Source organism: Lutra lutra, chromosome 7 (genome assembly GCF_902655055.1).
Source record: "Lutra lutra chromosome 7, mLutLut1.2, whole genome shotgun sequence".
Taxonomy (NCBI): Eukaryota; Metazoa; Chordata; class Mammalia; order Carnivora; family Mustelidae; genus Lutra; species Lutra lutra.
In genome coordinates this window covers 24,976,445-24,987,115 of record NC_062284.1, presented here as the reverse complement: position 1 = coordinate 24,987,115, position 10,671 = coordinate 24,976,445, and the positions used below count along the sequence as shown (strand labels likewise).

Sequence of the window (10,671 nt, the reverse complement as noted above, 5' to 3'; positions counted from 1 at the left end):
GCTAAATACTAAGGGTAAAATTCAACAGGGAGAAAGGAAACAGAAGTGCTAGAGACAGTGGGGATTTGATAGAGATCAGAATGCCATATAAAATAGAATATTAGAATGACCCTTTACTGAAAAAGTGACATTTGAGCAAAGACTTGAGGAGGTAAGGAGGTTGTTTTAGTTGCTTTTCAGCTGCTATAATAAAACACCACAGACTGGATGACTTAAAAACCAGACATTTATTTCCCACAATTCTGGAGGCTGGGAAGTCCAAGATCAAGGTGCAGACAGATTCGGTTCTTGGTAAGGGCCCACTTCCTGGCTTGTAGATAGTTGCCATCTTGTTGTTTACCTGCATGGCCTTTCTCACCCAGTGCAGCTGAAGAGTTCTGTATTCCCTTTTTTATAAGGCACAAATCCTGTCAAGAGGATCTTATCTTCATGACCTAACTAAGCCTAATTAGCTATCAAAGACCCTCTGCCCAATGTCACCCATTAGAGGTTATGGCTTCAATACATAAATTTTGGGAAGACACAAACCTTCAGTCCAAAACAGAAATTGACTACCAAGTATCTGGATAAGGTGCATTCAAGGAAGAGAAAGTCAGTGGAATGTTCTTAAGCATGAGGAAGACTGTTTTATCTAAGAATATCAGAAAGGCCAATGTAACTGAAGGGAAGGAACAGGAGAAGAATCCTAAGAGGAAAGCCAAGAGGATCACAAAAAACCAAATAACTTAGGGCTGTCTAGGTCACTGTAGGTCCAGAGGTTTTGAGCAGAGGGATGGTCAGATTAAGTGCAAAATTAAATAAAAAGGTTAGGTATGACATTGGTTGCTGCATTGACAATGAGCTGTTAAGTGGTAGGAATAGAGGTATGTAGACCCTGCAGTTACTGAGGTGAAAGATGAGAGCAGCTCGGGTCAAGATGGTATCACGGGAAGTAATTGGAAGCAGCTGGATATTTTATATATTTTGATAGAGAGTCAACACTTTCCTGTTGGGTTAGATGTGTGATATGTGAAAAAGAGAGTTAAGATTTTGGTTTGAGCAATTAGAAAGGTAGGACTGTCATCAGCTGAAATGCCAGGAGACTTTATATAGAACAGGTTTAACAAAAGATCAGAGCCTCTATTTCTTTACCTTTTTTTTTTTTTCTTAAATAGGCTCATGCTCAGCATGGAGCCCAACATGGAGCTTCAAACCTGAGATCAAGACAGTTGCCCTTATTTCCTTATTTCTTAAGAGTATTCATCTCACAATGTCACCTTCATGAGTAAGTGGCAAAAAGGTCTCCAAGGCACATAGTACAGTGTCTGGCATATGGTAAGAGCTAAATAGATTGTTAGAATTAATTCAATATTAATTGGTGACATGTTCATCATCACCATCAATTTCATCACCTATGAGATATCCCAATCAGGGGTTGATGAAAAGGCCTGGGTGTTTTTGGAAACCAGTCATCCCCTGATTTCGCAAAAGAGAAAATGTTTAACTGAAGTAATGAAAAACTTTCATGATTCTCTAGTTTCTCTGTTTCCTTAGAGTAAACTCAGAGAAAAATAACATGTATGTGTTAAGGCCACTGAGATTGTGGGATAGTTTGTTAACAGCAGTGTAAACTTAACTCCTTTTGACTAACACAGTAAGCCATCATAGAAAGTGCTATTCTCTTGATTTCTAGCTCAGAACACCTTCTACTAGTCCATGACATATGTACTCTAAAATATCTCTTAATAACATGACATATGTAATCTAAAATATCTCTCAATAACTTATGTGAAAATTAATAATATGGTGTAAATGAGAGAAGACAGAAGCTTGGGAGAAATGGGGATTGGAACCATTAATTTATTTTTGGTTGGGAGTAAAAAAAATTATCTGTGGCAATCATAATTCATTACCCATGCAGTGGGTGTCCATTGTGAAAAATTACATGGATAGAGCCATTTTTAAAGTAGAGCCAGAGAAGTCAAATGGAATTGCCTTGCAAGTCCTGTTTTCTAAACCTTTGAACTGGGCCACACCTCCACATTCCAAGAGGTCAGCAAGAACAAGAAAATAGTGTTTGAAGAAACTGATCAAAGTAAACTTTTGCCTAGTGACCCCTTCACCTGACCAATCAATGAAGTACATACAAACCTAGCCCTCCTTGTCAGCGCCAATGAACTCTTCTTAAAAACAACTTACCTAATCTTCCCTTTTTTCCCATGAAAACCCTGAATCTACCTCCACTAGTTGGAATACTGTTTGGGTTTGTTTCTACCTAAATCTGTGTGCCCCAAATTACAGTTCCTTAAACCCAAATAAATGCTTTGCCTCTTGAACTGTTTTCTTGTCTTTAGGTTGATACCACCCAGGAGTTGAGATTTGGGATAACATTAAATATAATGCCCTCACCTGGACTTCAGGTGGATTACTTCCAGGAAAACCAACTTCATCTTTGCTTTGGACAACTGTAATTCTGGAGTGAGAAAATAAATAGGAACATTGTCTAAAGAATGTTACAAGAAGGGGAACCTGGGTGGCTCTGTCAGTCAGTTTAGTTTCTGACTCTTGGTTTCCACTCAGGTCCAGGATCTCATGGTCCTGAGATCAAGCCCCACACTGGGCTCAGTGCCTAGCCTGGAGTCTGCTAGAGATTCTCTCTTTCTACATCTCCTTCCTCTTCTGCTCCCCCCTCCACCAAATAAATAAATAAACAAAATCTTTTTTTTTTTTTTTTTAAAGAAGGGTTGTCCTATTCCACAATCCCTTAACATTTTTAAGTGTTTCTTCTGGTCTTTTATTTTTACAACTCTATATAGCATGATTATACTGCCATTTCTTGATTTTTTAATTTTTGACAATATCTATGAGAACTCCTCCTGCTACCAACATACTCTCTCAGTCTCTCTTTCTCTCCATTTCTTCAGCTCCAATGCTCCTGATATGACTGTGACATATTGCAGTTAAATTAGTATTTATTGTTTACACCATTACTATTATGTAAATGCTATTCATAGATGAACCACCTGGCACAATACAATTGCTTTTTCCTTTTTTGCATTTATTCTTGCCCTCAAAGTTAATTGTCTTATTTTCATTTGCTTAGTTTCCTATGAATTTATCACCATTCCAGCCCCAAATGTCTAAAAATATGTAAAAACATCAATTCCATATTCTTAAAGAAAGCTTTCTAAGAGATTTCAGCCCCCACCTCCCCCCGCAGCACCCTGAGGGCCTACAGAGCTGAGCCTGTGATCGCCCATCCTCAGTGTCCTTGGCTCTTTGCTGACATGTGTTCCTTATGTCCTGGAAGCTGATGCCTCACTACTGAATTATTCTGCTGGTTTGGTACAGCCTTGTTCAAGGAGCTTCCTGAGAAAATGGATGTACTTGGATTCCATTCTTATGCTTAATAGATAATTTTTCTAGGTTTAAGGTCAGAAATAGTTTTCCTTCCAAATTTTATTATTTTTTATTTTTTTAAGATTTTATTTCTTAATTTTTTTTTTTTTAATTTGAGAGAGAAAGAGCACAAGCAGAAGGAATGACAGAGGGAAGGGGAGAAGCAGGCTCCCCATGGAGCAGGAAGCTGAGCATCGGGCTGGATCGCAGGACCCTGGGATCATGTCCTGAGCCAAAGGCAGTTGCTTAACTAACTGAGCTACCTGGTGCCCCGCTTCTGAATTTTAAAAGTTTGGCTCCATTGTTTTCAACTTTCAGTTTCACTATTGATAAGACCAGACATTTTTAGTCTTAATCTTTTGTATCTGATGAAATTTTACCTCTAAAAACATATTTCCCAGAATTGTGATATATCATAATGTCAGGCTTGATTTTTTTTAATCTATTTCATTGAGTACTTTATCAGCCTTTTCAATTTGAAATTCATGTCTCTTAATTTTGGGAAATTTCCTTGAAAATTTAAAAATAATATTCTATTCTCTTTTAAAGGGTTTTGCTCTTTCTGAAACTCTTATTTGAGTGTTAGGTCTCCTTTTTTTTTAAGATTTTATTTATTTATTTATTTGACAGACAGAGAGAGCAAGCACAGGTAGGCAGAGCGGCAAGCAGAGGCAGTGGAAGAAGCAGGCTCTCTGCTGAGCTGGGAGTTCAATGAGGGGCTCGATCCCATGGTCCTGGAATCATGACCTGAGCTGAAGACAGCTGCTTAACCAACTGAGCCACTCAGGTGCCTCGAGTATTAGATCTTCTGAACTGATCCTCTAATTTTCTTTTCTCTCCTAATATCCATATATTTTTTTGTACCACATTCAGCGAAATTTCCTCACATTATCTTCCAACATATATTTAATTTCCATTCATTTAATTTTAATTTATCAGAGTTCTTTCTTGCCTTTAAAAAATAATATATTTTAATCAACATTCTATTCTTATTTCATGGATGCAACTTCTTCCCTTTTCTTCCTAGGGATACTATAAAAGTGTAGGATAGAGATTCTATAATAGTGGTTGTATTATTAAGACTTTATTGTCCTGTGTGGTTTCTGTTTTCTTTGAGTAGCTTTTCCCCTATTGGCTGGTTTTCATAGTTGTCTTTGATATAAAAGGTTTCCATCAGATATCTAGTCATTTTTGCTGTTGGTTCATATTTAAGGATGGACCACCAAAATAATGATTGGAATATCTGCATTTAGAATGATCAACAGTGGGCTTTACAAAGTACAAAATGGAATGGGCAATTTCATAGGGAAACCTCTGATCTTATGGTTTATAGGTTTCTCTCTTCAGGCTGTTCAGAATCCTTGCAGAAGACTTTTTAATCTCCTGCCTGGAGTTATTAGCCTATCTTATAAATTTTAAGGCCGAAGTAGGGATGAGGGTTAGGGAACTCAATGTTCAGTATATAATGATCACTTAATGCCCCTGTTTTCAGAACTATACCCTTCTCTCCCTGCTTCATCTGTTCCAGATGGCTTGGGGCAAGCAAGTATTCTGTGTTATTTTCCTGAGTGGGTAAACTGCTGGACTTCTGCTGGTATCATCTAGCTCACGTGTGTGCATGTGCACACGTGATGTGTGGGCAGGCGCACATGCATACACATGTACTCTATTATGGTATACGGAAGGGATATCTGGTAATATAACCCTTGTTTGTTTCTTAAAATAGGCTCCATGGAGCATGGAGCCCAAGGCAGGGCTTGAACTCACCACCTTAAATCAAGACCTGAGCTGAGATCAAGAGTGGGATGCTTAACCAGCTGAGCCACCCAAGTGCCCCTTAGATGGGCTTTTTATCAATCCTTTGTTTATCTTCTTTCATTTCCAAAACCATTTATTAGTTAGGTGATTCTGAGCATACTTTGAGCCAGATATTTTTCTATTATCAAATGAAAATAATATTTCTCATTTCATGTAAAAGTTTCTAGCACAGAGTAAACACACAGTACCCACACTTAGTAAATATCCAAATGTTGCTTAATTTAATGTTGCTTAGTCTAATACAAAATGGTATTCATTGAAATTGGATCCCCATAATCACAAAATGCTCCATATGAGTATGTATTTTAATTATCTCTTTATTTTCTTAGGGACTTAATGTCAATAAAGTCTCCTCAAACTTAGGAAAGTAAAACAAAGTACTCTAAGCATGTATACATGAAGCCTTTGAAGAGTGTGTACATTTGAGAATTATTCCCATTATGCAATGAGTATCTCCTATTGGCTCACACACCAGTCTCTTCAGTACCTGCAAGGCAAACTATTCTAAACATGTTATTTGCTTTCTATCATTCCAAGCTTACCAAAGTCCTTTTGGAGAGTTATAATACTCCTGTTATAATGAGTGCTTAAAAGTAACCTAAACCAGGAATATTTACTCTACTAATGCTGGTAAATTACTCTGCAATGCAAAGTTATGCATAGTTTAAGGTTTTTCTCCTCAGAATCATTAGAATAAATATAATTATATGATTAGCATGAAGTGGATGCCAAGAATGAACTTAAGAAATTTATGAGGTAGGCGTCTGGGTGGCTCAGTGGGTTAAAGCCTCTGCCTTCAGCTTAGGTCATAATCCCAGGGTCCTGGGATGGAGCCCCACATCGGGCTCTCTGCTCAGCAGGGAGCCTGCTTCCTCCTCTCTCTCTGCGTGCCTCTCTGCCTACTTGTGATCTCTGTCAAATAAATAAATAAAATCTTAAAAAAAAAAGAAAAGAAATTTATGAGGCAAAAGCATTCTGAGGGGTGGCTAGGAAATGCTGGCCTAATGTCTCAGCTCCACTGAAAAGTGTCCATATTTTATTACACACATTCATTTTAAAGCATTATATTAAACCTACATTGATGGTCTTTTATGTACCAAACATGGAGCTGTTTGTTGATTTAAAGCAGAAAGTTGGATAAAAATGGGCTTAAAGTATATTCTAGGCAGTTCAACTTCCTACCATACCATGGCTTGTCACATGAAAATTCCTAGGGAAGGCAAGCAAATGGGCGAATTTACACCCACCTCTCTGCACCACTTACAAATTTATATAAATTCCTAGAAATTATATAACTGGCATCAAGAAAGACCATTTAGTCTTCTTTGAAGTATTAACTGAGTCAAAATGATCCATCCATTGTGTTCAGAATTTACTAGTTAGAATGGAACCCTCATTTACTGAAGCCCCAAGATGGGGCTCAGGCAGGTTCCACATCTTGATTCTCCATGCCCTTCAGGGTTGTGCCTATGTTTGATAGCTTCAGTCAAGACTTGTGTATAAATACTGTGCACTCCAGCCTCTACCATTCCTGAAATCTTGAAAAAAATATGGCAATTTGAGTTGTTAAACATGTAGCATATGCAGCTTGTTCGGTAAACTGGCCCGTGGCCCCTCAGGCTCCCTAAGTGAGAGGTCTGAGAAAGGACCTGCTGTGTCAAGTGTCAGAAAGATGATTGACTGACTGAGTGGATATGTGACACCATTTATTTCCCATTATCTAGCACAGAAAATACTCCAAAAATATTTGGCAATGATGATGATGATCATTGGTGTTAGCTTGACCCAAGCCCTAGAAAGGTGATTTTTTTATTTTTTAAGTGGGCTCTGTGTCCAACTGGAGCTCAGTGTAGGGCTTAAACTTCCGACCCTGAGATTAAGACCTGAGCTGAACATGTTGTGATAAGCACTGGGTGTTATACGCAACTGATGAATTGTTGAACACTACATCAGAAACTAACGATGTACTAACTAGTTAGCTAGCTAATTAAAAACTAATGATGTTAGCTAACTGAACATTAAAAAAAAAATGATCAGAGCTGAGATCAAGAGTCCCATGCTCAACCAACTGAGCCACCCAGGCACCACATAGGTGATTTAATAAATACTTGAGAAGAAGAAAGTTTCCTTTCTAAGAAATGTAATGGAATAAAACCTATTTTCCTTGGAAAGAAGTTGCCCTTTTGTTTTCATGTCACATTCTTTATTACTTAATGATTTACCTTAATATAACACTTTAAAAAGTGTATGCGACCCAGAGAATTAAAGAACAGAAACCATGCTAGGAGGATAGAAATTATTCTAAGTTAATATGAACCACCTTTCCTTTCTGTTAGGAACATGAAGCTTGAAGGAGTACTCATTTCTGAGTCTTTTTTTTTTTTCACCTTTGTTAAAGGATATCACAGCATTTACCTACATAATGAATGTGCTGCTACTTTTTTCTTTCACAATCAGAATGGTCCCCGTTATCATTACAATTAGAGAAGTGATTCTCTTATTGTTTTAGTCCTGAGAAATGACTCTCCTATCCTATTAGTTCTCAGTTGTAGATGAACTACAAACCAAACATACCAAGATACACAACCTTCCATATTATATGCTACAGCTTGTTTGCAGAAATCTATCTGCAGGGATTCCTGGGTGGCTCAGTAGGCTGAACCTCTGCCTTTGACTCAGGCCATGATTGGGATTGAGTCCAGCATTAGGCTCCTTGCTTAGCGGGGAGCCTGCTTCTCCCTCTCCCTGCCATTCCTCTGCTTGTGCTCCCTCTCTCTCCCCCTCTTACAAATAAATAAATTTAAAAAAAAAGGAAAGGAAAAAGAAGTCTATCTGCAGTTTTGAAAAAATCAGTTGACTAGAAATTTTCAGCACATTTTAAAAACTGCAAGTCATATACTATGTCAAAATTATTTTAACATGGTATATTTCTTATTATTTACAGTTAATTCAGGGCCATTTTTTTCCACTTTGAAGAGTTGTAATAGTTAACAAAATCAAAGAAGAAATTAGTCATTGTAAATGCATGAAAAAATTAAAACCAGGTTGCTGGTTGAATGGTTAAATGATCAACATAGCAATGGGTTTAAGCCCCTTGGTCCACATAGCACTGGGCATGCAGGGGCAGGAGGAGATGAAAAAGGTACCTATTATCTCCTTCCCCATTTCTCTAATTTGCCCCACCTACTTCCTTGCAGGTACTCCCTGTTATCAGTATCTTGTTCAATTTCACTCTGTTTCTCTTATGAATCAATTCCTCACTTCTTCACAGAGAATAAACTCATTCTCCTAAAAAACAAACAAACAAACAAACAAACAAAAAAAACTTATAGCTCCCTGGGTGGCCCTGAGGTGTGTGCTGCTTGCCAATGTAAATATGACAGATTAAGAAAAATTTTCACAGGTTTGAGGATTTACAAAACATCTATCTGAAATGCTGTTTTCAACAATCTTTTTTCCATGAGTCAAGACAAATGTACAAATTAGATCAAATTAGACGAGCAGAGTGGAGTTAGTTCTGTATTTCACTTGAGCTTAGCAGCTGGTTCTTCCTTCAGCATCTGTCAGGTCTAGTTACCACCAGCTCTGAGAGTCGTCTCTAATTTACTGTCTACTTTCACATCAGAACAAGAGGTTAGGTAACATAGCTAATTGGAGTAAGATAAAAACATATGTAAAATACCAAGCAGTGAGTGTGATTATACTTCAGTTCAGATCTAGTGTCTCTTGTTCACACAGTAAAAATAGCACCTAGTAAATCTCTCTCATGTGAGCTTAAGAGGGCTTATAGTTTGGAAGGCCTTGGTGTTTTTATTACCTTTCCGATTTAAAAACATCCTGGTATGATTTAACACATTTCAACAAAAATGCATATTCTCAAACATTTTCTCTTCTTTCCTTCTACTTCGAAAGAAAAAAAAAAAAAAAAGCTAAATTAAAGGAATTTTGGCCATGTCAATGTCAGGAAATGGAACCCAGGAGCCTAGGGAGTTACCTCACTTTAGTCTCACCAGAAAATTTGCTGGAAATCTCATTCTGTTCCTCAACAAAACTTAAGTGCCCAGCCCGGAAAATCTCTAAATATCGAAGATCATTTTCGAATCTCATAGGGATGATTCTCTCACCGCTCCCCTGTAGATGAAGCAGATGGCTGCTTCTGTGGAAAAGGAACAGGCAGACAGTATAGGTCAAAGGGTTAGGGGTGGTGAGCAGCCAGGAGTACAGTAAGACTGGAATCCCTTATACATGGAACAAGACAACTCCCCTTCCCATGAGTGTTTCTCTCCTGTGTATAGAAAAGGGAAGGGAACAAGATAAATATTTCTAAGAACTGGGTTGTTGTGCTGGTCTCAGCCTATGAATAATGATGCCGCTGGCTAGAAAGCCTGGGGGCACTCACCTAGGCCCACTTCCTCTTTCGGAATCAACATTGTGTCTGGATCTTCTGATTCTTATTATGATTATATGACCTCCTCAGCAGCAACTATTAGGAAACTTTAAAAGAAACAAAGTTTATTACTCACAAGTCCTGGAGGGTATATAGCACATCTGGGGCCACATGTTGAGGTCTTGGAGAGAGAGAGAGCACCTGGGTCTCTGTTTTTATTGTATTGAGGGTGGGAGCCTAGGGTTCCAACAGTTCACTCTTTATTGGTGAATTTTAACCAGAAAAATGGGAATTAAAGTGTGGGAAGAAAAGAAAAGAATGTGGCCAAGTGACCAGTTATTAAAACCAACCAAGACCTCTCAAACAAAAGAGGAGTTGGAGTGGTGGGGAGTTTACCTGGCTCCTTATTTGGTCATGTAGCTGGCAGTGTTGTTTATTTGACACAGCCATCTTTGAAGTGAATGCCTCAGCAATCAAAAGCTTAAGTCAGGCACTTACATTACAGAAAATTAAAAATTGCTGCCAGGGCTTACCTTACAGGGATACAAAGGAAAGGTGGTGCATTCCACACACACTATCCACCAACACTGATATGCTTGAGAAAAGAAGACAAGTCAGTCAAGAGAAGGTTTGTGTTCCCCCCAAATTCCTTGTTGAAACCTAATCTCTATTGTGATGGTGTTATGGGGGAGCCCTTTGGGGATGATTAGTTCATGAGTATGAAGCCCTCACATATTGGATTACTTCTTTTATAAAAGAGACCCCAGAGGACTCTCTTTCCTCTTCCACCATGTAAGTATATAATAAGAAGTCAGCAGTCTAGAAACAAACTGAGGGTTTTAGAGGGAAGAAGGGTGGGACGTTGGGTGAGCCTGCTGGTGGGTATTAAGGAGGGCACATATTGCATGGAGCACTGGGTGTGGTACATAAACAATGAATTTTGGAACACTGAAAATAAAATAAAATAAAATAAAATAAAATAAAATAAAATAAAATAAAATTTAAAAAAAAGAAGTCAGCAGTCTACAACTCAGATGAGAGAGCTCCCCAGAACCCAAGCATGCTGGCACCCCAATCGTGGACTTCCA

At 38.2% G+C, this 10,671-nt stretch overlaps 1 long non-coding RNA gene across 1 annotated transcript; it reads right to left on the bottom strand.

Annotated features, from left to right (window-relative positions):
• Nucleotides 1-214: 214 nt before the first annotated feature.
• Nucleotides 215-10,380, bottom strand: LOC125105301 (uncharacterized). The gene is made up of 5 exons (XR_007128864.1): nucleotides 10,117-10,380; nucleotides 9,596-9,690; nucleotides 9,244-9,352; nucleotides 2,389-2,452; nucleotides 215-386 (listed from the first exon to the last, which is right to left on the bottom strand). It is a non-coding gene; the product is annotated as an uncharacterized LOC125105301 (long non-coding RNA).
• Nucleotides 10,381-10,671: the final 291 nt, after the last annotated feature.